This window comes from Gouania willdenowi, chromosome 4 (assembly GCF_900634775.1).
Source record: "Gouania willdenowi chromosome 4, fGouWil2.1, whole genome shotgun sequence".
Classification (NCBI taxonomy): Eukaryota; Metazoa; Chordata; class Actinopteri; order Blenniiformes; family Gobiesocidae; genus Gouania; species Gouania willdenowi.
Genome location: NC_041047.1, coordinates 36,474,077 through 36,485,184, shown reverse-complemented (window position 1 = coordinate 36,485,184; position 11,108 = coordinate 36,474,077).

Below are 11,108 nucleotides of genomic sequence, written 5' to 3'. Positions count from 1 at the left end.
CGCACTTTGGTCCAAAAGAATTCTGACATTTTTACCAATTGTTCTGTCATTATTCAAAAGTCCCATTGTACATTTTTAGTTTGATTGGATGAATAATTTTTAGATATGGACAGTTAAGTGATTTAAACCAGTGGTTCTCAAGCTTTTGGCCCAAGTACCCCTTTTTTGTAGCACAAAACAACTGTAGATCATATGATGAATGAATGAATGATAAAGGACATTTTAAAGAATTTCATTTTGTAAATAGGTGAATGAAAATCCTATTTACTGCAGCGGTTCCCAACCTTTTTTGGACCGTGACCCTATTTTGATATCAACAGTTTCTGGAGACCCCAAAGACATTTTTTTCTAGAATTAGTTTTTGATCATGTTTGAGCTATATATATTATTTTGTTTTAACTGCATTTCAGTTGAACTAGATTCCACAAAGTGAAAGTATAGAAATACAGTTGTTTAAGATTGTTTTAATTTAGACAAAAAAAAAAAAGATTAATAATTACAAAATTACAAAACCTATTTGAATTTTTCAGAAATTTCAGGCAACCCAATTTAAACTGCAGGTGACCCCAAGGTTGAAAAACACTGATTTAGTGCCTCCCGAAAAGATTTATTTCTATATTTTTTATCATTTCTGGTCATATCACACATGGGGGGACCAAGACTCAACCTTTATTTGTTCATTTTCCATCTCTCTCTCAAGTACCCCCTGTAGTGCCATCGCGTACCCCTATTTGATAAACAATAAATGATTATAAGACAAAAAGTCAAGCTACAATGGCCTCATGGAAAGGATTGTCAATATCGATGAGTGGTGAAATAACCCAAAGTATGGGTCCAATAAAGTCGCATAAAGTGAAAGAGTAACATTCTCCTAAAATAGTATTAAATTTGGAATTCCAGAGTGTATGACCCAAGAACAAATGCATATATGTGACTAATCATTAGTGATGTGAACAGTCTATGTTCATAGCTCTAAGCTGATCACATTACAGGGAGCTGAGACATATGCTAAGTAGTTTACTGAAGACCCAAACATGTTCCCAAACACACTGACTTTGTGACTATTTAGAGGAGCTGACATGTCCACCAGATAGGATGTATAGCAGATCTGTTTATATATTCTGAGAGAGTAGGTGGAGCTTATTACTATACCACATTTACCTTTATATGTGCTGGAGTTACTGACGTATTGGAAAATGAAAATGGAAGAAAAATAAGGACGAGCAAAAATTGACACATACATACACCCCTCAATAAATTGGCAATTTCTCACAAAGTATTCAAACAAAAACTGAACAGTGTGACTATAGAATAATCACAAAACAATTGATATACATTTCAGAATTATTTGAGACAGAAGTGCGTGGACATTCCACTGACTTGACTATGCTGGTTCTTGGAAAGTGGTTGACATTTGTAGGAAAAAAGACATTTAAAACATGCAAAACTACAAGCGTTCCAGGATCTGGGAGGCTCATATACATTAATTATTTTTTTTACTTTAGCAAAAAAAAAAAAGTAACTATTGTAAAATAACTGAACATTTTTTCTTTAGTAATTTTTCTACCAAAAGTTGCAAATGTATCTATGGCAGTGGTTCCCAAACTTTTCCTGCTGTGCCCTGCTTTCAAGAATGAAAAACGTAAGGTTACGTATACAACCCTGGTTCTATGAGTAATATGAGTGAGATGTCTCACAATGGGATAACCTCTGTCTGCATTCCTCAGAAGCAATTATTTCAATCTGCCAATCCTGATTGGCAGGTAAAGCGCGTCCGTCCGCTAGGGAGTCACCCATCTCCTATAAAAGGAGGACACGTACAGACGTGTACCATTCAAAATAAGCACATCTTCTCCTCGTTCGAGAAAGAAGGGTAGTCTGGTGAAACATCTCACTCATATTACTCATAAAACCGAGGTGATATATAACGGAATGTTTTATTTCATACTATTTCGTGAGATGTCTCACTATGGGATATGGAAACTCCCGTAGTGCAGACATGCTTATCAAGCGGTACCAGCCTCCAGGGCAGAAGTCTGATCACATCAGGACAGGAAAACTGCCTTGCCACGCATGGGGCGGAAACGTCCAGCATGTAAATGTGGACAAATGTGAGAGGCGAGGTCCAACTCGCCACTGCAAAGATGTTCTGAACAGACACTCCCCTAAACAAAGCCTAGGATGTGGCAAGACCTCGAGTCGAGTGTGCACGCAAACCCGTAGGCGGCTGCAGACCCTGACGCAGGTAAGCCAAAGCAACAGCTTTCACCACCCAGTGTGACAGGCATTGCTTAGTAACAGGCTTCTCCTTGCGGGGGTTAGCCCAGGAGACGAACAGTTGATTGCTCCTCCTGAGGCTCCTCGTCATATCCATATATGTGCCGGTTGCACAAACTGGACATAACACATTCGGCCTCTGCTCATCCCATGAGGCAGAAAAGGCCAAAAGGTCAATGGGAGAACATGAGCCCACAACCTTCGGCACAAAGGCCGGATTGGGTCTCAGGATGATCCTCGTATCACCTGGGAAAAGCTGAGCACACGACGGATGAACCGAGAGTGCATGGATGTCACTGACCCTCTTGGTCGAAGCCCGAGCCAGTAACAAGACAGCTTTAAGAGAGGCAAACTTCAGGCCAGCCTCTTCCAGTGGTTCGAAAGGAGGACGTTTAAGTCCCTCCAAAACCACCACCAGATCCTACGGTGGTACCACTGGTCTGGGCATGGGGAGGAGCCTACGTGCTCCCTTCATAAACCGACAGATCAGCGGGTTCTGACTGGCCGACTTATGCCCAAAGCCAACGTGACAGGTGGTGATTGCTGCCAAATATACTTTCACAGTGGAAAAGGCTTTGTTTTTGTCAATCAGGTCCTGCAGAAATGACAAAAATCACTCCCACCGGGCACTGAAAAGGGATGTGGTTCCTCTGGAGGCACCATCCCTCAAATAGCCTTTACCTAGATCTATAAAGAGACCTAGTGTAGGGGGCTCAAGCACCCTGTATGGTGGAGATCCAACTCTGTGATAATCCCAAGGCTGACAGATTGAGCCACTCGGGCCAAGGCTGACATTGCCAGGTGGTCTGGATTCGGTGGAAAAACCGTGCCCCTCCCCTGTGACAGCAGGTTCCTGCGCAGCGGGGGCTATCAGGGACGTGCACACAGCAGCTGGTAAATCTCCGCCAGCCAAAGCATAGCTGGCCACAGTAGAGCCACCAGGAACAGTGTGTGACTGCATCCCCTCACCCTGAACAGGGTGGGGGAATCAACAAAGGGAACACGTGAAGAAGCACGCAGGCCAATCGTGCGCTAGTGCGTCTATGCCGTGGGAAGCCTCCGTGCTGCACAGGAAGAAGAACATTGCGTACTGCACGTTTTCTTCCCCTGCAAACAGGTCCATCTCGGCCCCTTCCGTAACGGGCCCACAGCTGCTGCACCACTTGTGGGTGCAGCATCCATTACCTGTAAAGTGGCTCGCCCCTGCATAACGGGTCGGCGTCCATGTTCATGATCTCCGGGACGTGCACTGCTCTCAGCGAGAGGAAATGCCCAATACTCCACAGGATCAGTCTGCGTGCCAGTGACATCAACCGACGAGAGCGCAACCCGCCCTGACTGAAATAATTGATGTGAGAGTGACGAAGGACCGCATCCCAGCGACCCCTCACAGCCCCGCCCTCGTGGGTCTCAGCCTAGCCTGTCAAGCTGGTGTCCGTGGAGACCACATTACTGGACATAACGATGCCCATAGGCACCCTGTCCGTCAGGAGGCTAGAGGAAAAGGATTTCCTGTGTAGGGGACAACACGCTCTTTTCCGCATTCACCACAAACCCAGATTTAACAGGTGATTCAGCAGATACAGTGCCCTGGCCTCCACCTCTAATTGTGCCAAAAGCAGCCAATCATCCAGGTACGTAGCCAGGCAAATGCCCCACTTCCTCAGCGGAGCAATCTCAGCATCCGTGCAGCGCACAAACACCCTCGGACTCAAAGAGAGGCCGAACGGGAGAACTTGGTACTTGTAGCACACCCCCCGGAAAGCAAACCGTAGATACTTTCTGTGAGGGGGATATATTGGAACATGGACATATGTGTCCTTGAGGCTGACAGACGTGAAACAATTGCCCTGTCGTACCAGACGCAGTAGGGAGGACTGCGTGAGCATCCTGAAGGAGTATTTCCTGAGGCACTTGTTCAGGGCCTGTAGGTCCAGAATGGGAGGGACACACGAGCCGACTCTACGTGAGCCCGAGTGATTCACGCCGGCAAAACAGGGAGGGACAGATGCAAACTGCAGCCTGTAACCCTTCGATATCATCCGTAACACCCAAGGCGGAGCCTCGAGCGCTCTCCAACTCTATCCTCAGGGAGAGAGATGTCAAGCACTCCGGTGTACCTACTGAGAGAGGAGCCATACACGGAGCGATGGCGTCCTCTCTCGGAGGCAGACTGTAAGCGACCAGGGAGTCCAAAAATGGCATGACGGCGCCCCCTGTCGGAGGCCGCCCGTGCAGCCTGAGGCGGCCCAACCGTACAACATGAGCAGGGGTTCCCTGGGGAGGCAGAGGCGGAGCACTTCATCGTCTCTCTTTTTCTCCTTGCAGTGCCGCTGCATTGAAGACAAAGCGGAGCCAAAAATCCCTTGTGGAACAACAGGGACATCCAGGATGACACATTTTTCCCTGTCGGACAGTTTGTCCTGGTCGAGTCAGCGGGCCCGCTCCTGGATAACCATGTTACCCATCACCTTCCCCATGGCCTGCACAGAGCAGTGCTGGGTGTGGAGGCACACATCGGCACCCGTGGATATCTCCTCCATTGTCGCCTGGTCCTGAGACAGGGCTAAATCCTCACAGAGTTCGGCCTGATAGGCAGTGAGGAGAGCGCCCTGACAGAGAGAGCAGCAGCCGCATATGTCCTACCGGACAGGTCTGACTGGAGATGGTCTGCTCTGGATGGAAACATGGGCCTCCAAGGGGACACAGTGGGCTGTCGAGGGAGCAAGTGAGCCGCAACGAGGGGCTTCACCAGCGGCATGCGAAGGCTCTCCATCGCCTCACAGTCTAGGGATGAGGCACATCGGACGATCCTTCTAGGGGCGCTCCACCTTAATGAACAGCCCAGGAAAGACAGCAAGGACCTGTCTCGGAGCGTTGTGCAAAAAGGGAAGCTTCTTCCCTTCGTATCGGGACCTGCTGGTTTCAGTCACTATTGTGGGCCATGGAATGGCCAGCCTAGTCGCAGCACGCTTACACACGTCCACCGTGTCCAGGCTGGGAGGATAGGAGATGGGAGTGGAGCTCTCCATCTCCTCCAGAGAGGTGATAAAGGCAGCAGGAAGCTTGCCCCGAGCCGGGGTGATGAAAGATTTGTCCTCCTCGTCCACACCTGAGCCGAGAGGGTCAGATGAGTCATCATCAAGCTCTCCACAGTCAATCACGAGGATATCCTCGTGAAGCGGGGAGGGCGTTGCCAGGTCGAGCTGGGAACTCCAGCTGAAACCCTGAGGAGCCGCAGTGTCCATCAGCGGAGCCTCTACCACACTGGCTTCTAAGGGGACGTCTTGAGGAGGGAAGGAATCCTGCTCGGACAGGCCAATTTGGCGCACCTGCCTCCCATGGAGGCTCCGTGCGTTGAATGCGGCGCAGTGCTGGCATAACTCCGGAGACTCGACCCAGGCAGCTGGGGCAGACTTTGTGCTTGTCCTTGGAGGAGATTTTACCCCCACATGGACAGAGGCGATCCCCAGAGCATCCCGCTTCCTCTGTGAGAGGAGCTTTAGTCTCCATCACTGCGTGGCGCAGTCAGGAGAGCAAGTGGCTTAGTTAGGCCTACCACAAGGTAGCTAGCAAAGATGCTAGCTGGGATGCCGGCCAACGTGTGCTGGACCGTTTGAGATGTCGAGGACGGCATTAGTTCCTTTTGAGACAGCAGCTTTTGTTGTAGTCCGAAGCTCGGATACCGAAGTATCAGGAGCTGGAGCCGGGCTACACACTTTCATGAGAGCCCAGGGGGAGGACTGACGTACACACGGGCCCGTAGGCGGCGAGGATAGTGAGGCAGCGAGGTGTGCGGAGGTCAACGCACCGGCCTTGTGGCAAGGAGCATGCAGTGGGGCTAACACCGAAGTGAAAGAGCCGCTGGTGACCAACGTGTGCCGAAGCAACATGATGGAAGGAGCCGTGAGCCGGAGCTGAGGCTCGGAGGTTCACCACTTTTCAGCAGCGAAGGGCAGCACCTACCAAGCAAAGCAAGGTAAGAGCTCTATATCACCCACCTCTCGACCTGTTGTGGTCCAGAGCAGGCGCTAGCTCTACCTGCGTCCGGCGACTGGATAAAAAAAAATCCACCTGTGGACAGTTAAGCTGGCAAAAGAAAACACGAGATAGCTGAGAAGAGAAGAGGTGTTTGAATGGTGCGCGTCGGTCCGTGTCCTCCTTTTATAGGAGGTGGATCTCTCCCTAGTGGACGGACGCGCTTCACCGGCCAACCAGGATTGGCAGATTGAAATAAATGCTTCTGAGGAATGCAGACAGAGGTTGCATCCTATAGTGAGACATTATGAAATAGAACTCTCAGCAACAGAGTTGCAACAAACTCATCACAACAAAACAAAAACAAAATGAAAAAAGGTAATGAAAGTGTGGTCTTTTAAAAAATTAAAACGGATTGTTCTTCAAATCTAATGCTGAAGTGACACGCATGCGTAGAAGATGCACGTACAGCGTTAGTAAATATTGAGGCGTCCAGTGTAGGACTGTGCTGCACCGAGAGATTTTCTTTCCAACATAAATCAGCACTTCATAACTTAAAGGAGAGTGGAAAAGAGGAGAGCCAGGTTTATCGCTCTAGCTGTGATGCTGCTACATCTTTATAACGGACTGTTTGGATGGTGATAACGTAGGAGTGTGACAGAAAGCTCCTCGGCCGTCCAGACTGCTGTTGCATTGCAAAAGATCAGATACATATCGAAATTAGGACCACATATGAAAAAAATCAAACTTGTGTCGTTCAGACCAGGGTTCTCGCTAGCGCTGTTGAGCGTAGTGGCCCCCGACATTGTATTTTTGCTCCCTTACGGAGCTGTGGCGCCTTCTCCGTTTTCAGCATTGTTGTGGATTTACTGTTATTTTTTCCTTCTTTATTTGATGCCGTCGTAATAATTGTTGGACACAAAAGAGTCTTCCAGGCATGCACAGGTTTTTATATATATATTTAGCTTTATTTTACTAAATTTCTAAATTTTCTGTGCCGGTGACACTCGCTCACACGTCACACAATGAGCCTAACCTGCTTCCCCTACCTATAAAGACTTTTCTCTCAGTAATGTATTTTGATTTTATTTTTTTAATTTTGGCTTTAATCTCGTCTTTTCAACTTTAATCTTGTGTTTTCGACTTTGATCTTGTCATTCAACTTTCTTCTCAAAATTTCAACTTTAATCTCGACATTTTGACTTTAATTTCTTTCATATATTTTCTCCATGATTATTGGCCCTAATCTGCTTCTGTACCTATGAAAACTTTTATCACAATAATGTGTTTTGAGTTTATTTTTGGTATTTCAACTTTATTCTTGATTTGCCCAAAATTATTTTCTCCATCAAATTTGGCCCTAAACTGCTTTTCTACCTGTTAATAATTCTATCGTGGTAAAGTGTTTTGAGTTTCATTTTGAAATTTTGACTTTAATCTTGTCTGTTCAACTATAATCTTGACATAACTTCACTAAATTTCAACATTTTCTTGGCCAGTGCCACACGATCCCCCCATGTGTGAAAAGTTCCTGGTGAGGACCCTGGTTCAGACAGGTCGCATATGAACAAAACGATGGGATTTGGGTCACATTTAGCTGCAGTGTGAACGTAGCCAATGTGTGCTGAAGCCTGATTACTTGTTTGCTTTGCTACTAACAGTTCACTGAATGCACCGCTGTGGCTGCCTTCACGTTTTGTCTTTGCAGTCATCAAAGCCCATGATGAGTGTCTAACTGAAAATGGATCAACATGCATCCTCTGGCTCCGTCGGGATGAGCGTTTGCTATTCATCACTCTAATACCTGACAGAAATAGAGGAAAATGTCCCTTTGAAGATTCAATTACTACTGAGAGGGAGAAAGGTGTCTCTCCTTGGCAGCCACAAATTGAATGGGCTATTTGCAGAACAAATTGGTGTTTGAAGTCTTTGTGAGACCTAATAGGTCTGAAGGAGGGACCCGGTAATGGCTGATGCGCTTATCTGTGGCGTCTGCGGCCCCCTCACACTGTGCTGCTGGAGCTGAAACAATGCAGCCGTAGTGATGAGTCAGCACAAAGGAGCTGAAAACTAAACACACACGTGTTTTAAATTGAAACTGGGACGTTGGGAGATTATTGCGCATTGTAAAAAAGTCTTCAACCAAATGAGACACAGCCCTGAAGATGATGTTTACTAAACTTTACACCAGTGGTTCTCAACCTTTTCAGCATGTGACCCCAAAATTAAAGGTTCCAGAGAGTGGGGACCCCACTGTAGCTGAAGGTGGTTGAACACAGACATGAACATTGAAGAACAGTCATGTGGAGACAGGACCATCTATAAGGGGGAATAAAGGGGAGAGATTTTTGGGGTCCATCCATAAAGTCAGTAAAATAATGGTCCATTGTTCTATGAATCTGTGATAACCACATTTATTTATTCATCTGAATAATATCCACTGTTATCCAGGAACGATTATTATTATTATTATAGTCATCTTAAAGATGGAAATCCTTATTTTAATCACTAATAAAATGAGTTCAAAGTGACCAAAAATGGTGGAAAAGGTGGTGAAATGGGATTTAAAAAAGAAAAGTAATTTAAAAAGTAGGAACAATTAGTTTAAACTGGCAAATAATGGGCATGAAATATGATGAAAAGAGGTTGAAAGTGACGATAAAGCGTCAAAATATGACATTAACTTCAACGCCACTGTTTAACTCTAACCTGTAACAACTCTGATATAGATATAGTATATAGTCATCTAAAAGATATAAAAATCAGAGATAAAATAGGTTTAAAGGGACCAAAAAATAGTGGAAAAGGTGGTGAAATGGGATTTTAAAAACCACAGAAATTGGTTAAAAGTTGCAAATTAGAGTGGACAAACACACAGAAAATGTGATAAAAAGGGTTCAAATTGTTAAAGTGTGTTTTTGACTTTAATTTCGACAATTCAACTTCATTCTCAACATTTCAACTTTATTCTTGATTTGCCCAAAATTATATTCTCCATCAAAACTGGCCCTAATCTGCCTTTGTACTTATTAAGAGTTTTATTGTGATAATGTATTTTGAGTTTATTTTCTAAATTTAGACTTTAATCTCATCTTTTTTACTTTAATCTTGACATAATATATTAAGTTTATTCTCAAAATTTCAACGTTAATCTCGACATTTTGACTTTATTCCTGACATTTCCACTTGTCTTTTCAACTTTAATCTCAACATTAAATTTCAACTTTAATCTCGACATTTTGTCTTTATTTTCTTTTATTTATTATCTCTATCAAAATTTATCCTAATCTGCTCCCGTACCTACTTTTATCATGATAATGTATTTTCAGTTTAATTTTGAAAATTTTGACTTCTATCCCATCTTTTTTACTTTAATTTCAACATTATATTTCAACTATATTCTTGAATTTTCAACTTTAATCTTGACGTATTTCACCTTTATTCTGAAAATTTCCACTTTAACCTTGTCTTTTCAACTTTAATCATGACATTTTATTTAACTTTAATCTTGACATTATATTTAATTTTAATCTTGAAATTATATTTAACTTTAATCATGACGTTATATTAAACTTTAATCATGACATTATATTTAACTTTAATCATGACATTATATTTAACTTTAATCTTGAAATTATATTTACTTTAATCTTGACATTATATTTAATTTTAATCTTGACATTATATTTAACTTTAATCATGACATTATATTTAACTTTAATCTTGACATTATATTTACTTTAATCTTGACATTATATTTAATTTTAATCTTGACATTATATTTAACTTTAATCATGACATTATATTTAACTTTAATCTTGACATTATATTTAACTTTAATCTTGACATTATATTTAATTTTAATCTTGACATTATATTTAATTTTAATCTTGACATTATATTTAACTTTAATCATGACATTATATTTAACTTTAATCTTGACATTATATTTAACTTTAATCTTGACATTACATTTAACTTTAATCATGACATTATATTTAACTTCAATCATGACATTATATTTAACTTTAATCTTGACATTATATTTAATTTTAATCTTGACATTATATTTAACTTTAATCTTGACATTATATTTAATTTTAATCTTGACATTATATTTAACTTCAATCATGACATTATATTTAACTTTAATCTTGACATTATATTTAATTTTAATCTTGACATTATATTTAACTTTAATCATGACATTATATTTAAATTTAATCATGACCTTATATTTAACTTTAATCTTGACATTATATTTAACTTTAATCTTGACATTATATTTAACTTTAATCATGACATTAAATTTAACTTTAATCTTGACATTATATTTAACTTTAATCTTGACATTATATTTAACTTTAATCATGACATTATATTTACATTTTATTCTCAAAACTTCTACTTTAATCTCAACATTTGGACTTTATTCTTGATTTGCCCAAACTTACTTTCTCTATTAAAATTGACGCTAATCTGCTTCCGTACCTATTAAGACTTTTATGTATTTTGTATTATTTTTGAAATTTCAGCTTCAGTCTTTAATCTTGACATTATATTTCAACTATATTCTCAACATTTTAACGTTAATCTCGACATTTTGACATTATTTAATTTTATTTAATTTGAATTTATCCTTAAAGTTTATCATTTATTTTCCTACAGTTGATCTTTCAGGCCAAACCGATCACATCCAAATCTCATTCTCCTTTAAAAAAAGAATTTTTAATCAGATTTACAGAGAAACAAAAACAATCTCTCCACTTTTTCACGTGACATTCAGACTGAGCTTTGGCTGCTGGTTCTATGAACCACTTAGAAGCAGCGTTTTATTGGGGGCAGCTTTGTAA